Source organism: Quercus suber, unplaced genomic scaffold (genome assembly GCF_002906115.3).
Source record: "Quercus suber isolate HL8 unplaced genomic scaffold, Cork oak 2.0 scaffold_509, whole genome shotgun sequence".
Lineage (NCBI taxonomy): Eukaryota > Viridiplantae > Streptophyta > Magnoliopsida > Fagales > Fagaceae > Quercus > Quercus suber.
This window is the reverse complement of record NW_027069958.1, coordinates 1308-2910: the sequence shown is the minus strand read 5'-3', so window position 1 is coordinate 2910 and position 1603 is coordinate 1308. Positions and strand designations below refer to the sequence as shown.

The 1603-nt window shown below is 35.2% G+C and overlaps 1 long non-coding RNA gene across 1 annotated transcript in view; it reads right to left on the bottom strand.

Moving 5' to 3' along the window:
• LOC136063307 (uncharacterized) overlaps window positions 1-1193 on the bottom strand; it is a 9332-nt gene extending 8139 nt beyond the window's left edge. The window contains exon 1 of the long non-coding RNA XR_010624978.1: window positions 1086-1193. This is a non-coding gene — a long non-coding RNA (uncharacterized LOC136063307). The remainder of the gene's footprint in view (window positions 1-1085) is intronic.
• Between the last annotated feature and the right edge of the window lie 410 nt (window positions 1194-1603).

The window sequence follows — 1603 nt, the reverse complement described above, 5'->3', positions numbered from 1 at the left end:
TCTCACCACACCCACGTCTGTGAGAAGGTCCATTTGGTGCTTTGGGAAGCAGTTTGGAAAGAAACCAATATACATTGGTTGATGCTATGGTCAAGTAGCGGAATCCGGGAAGCTAGAGAAGAAATAGGTTCGGCGTAACCTCGTTGGAGCAAGAAGCTTGGAGGGCTTAGGTACTTGGGTAGATTAGGCTTGGAGGGTCTTCTGCTGTTTATGTATCCCAACTACATTCTTTAGTGGATTATTTGACCGCTTGGAGGGCGGCGGAGAGGTTTTACGCCGAGGACTTCGGTTTCCTCTTCGATAACACTTCGTGTGTTGTCCGTGTGTTTGCATCTTCTTTCCCTTTACATTTGCCTTATATTTACTGCTGTAGATGTATTTATATTTGGCTTAGATCGTTCTATCAATTCTGTTATAAGCTTGTTATCATATTCCGCACATAAATTGTTTGATATAAAGCTTGAATTGGTATTTGTGTTATTTGGGGTCTAAACGTTCAAAGGTGTTGTATACCCTTTTTGAACTTTCACCAACCAAACAAGACTATGCATGAAGATGGAGTCAAAACACAAATTATGCACCTTTTAAAAAGGCTAAACAATAATGACTACTTATTGAAACTCTAATACTTGAAAAGTGAACAATGTTGTTGTTGTTGTTTTTTTTTTTTTTTTTTTTTTTTCTTCAAGTAAAAGGAAAGTTAAAAACAATGTTTTATTACCTTCCAAGGCCTCTCAACTCATAAGGTTAAGCAAGCAGTCATTCTAATCCTCTAGCCAATTTCATTCAATATCATCCCTATCAGAAAGAGCATATAATTACAGGATATCTAGTAGTTCCAACATACAACTGTTGCATACTCAATTTAAAGCATGTTCACCATTAACAATAACATAATTTAAAGAAAAAAAAAATTGGATTCCTCCCTAAACAGTAGATCCAAATTAATAGTAATCAAAAAAACTAAAAGTTGGAAAAAGTGATAATAATTTTAAGAACTGACTAGTTATTTGACTAAAAATTTATTTAGAAAGTAATGCACAGACAATAATATACATTCACAATCTTAGAATTTTTGCTAACACCTTATATCTTTTACTAGGGGGGATAATGATCCACAATTACTTTTGTAAGGAAAAGCCTTTCTGCACACTGCTGAACAGTGCCACCCGCCTTTAGTCCTAATGCAGCCAATGCCTGCCAGGCAACAATACAAGGATCAATTAAGGAAAATGAATATAAAAAAGACAGCTGGAAACATGTATTTTGCATGAGGTACATTGAAACTTGTTAAAAGCAACAATGAATTGTTGGAAACTTTTGAATCGAGGAAAAAAACAAAGATTCTAACTAATTGTGGACACTTATAATAAATTTTAATTTTCATTAAAAATTACTGAAATTGCATTGATTCATATTATCGCGATAAGCACCTAAAAAACCAGAGATACAGATTCAAAAGCCTTAACCCATGATATATTGAGAATATTTCCTTTACCCTTGACACTTACCAACTCCGTTAAGGAAAAGTCTTTCTGCACACTGCTGAACAGTGCCACCCGTCTTTAGTCCTAATGCAGCCAATGCCTGCCAGGCAACAATA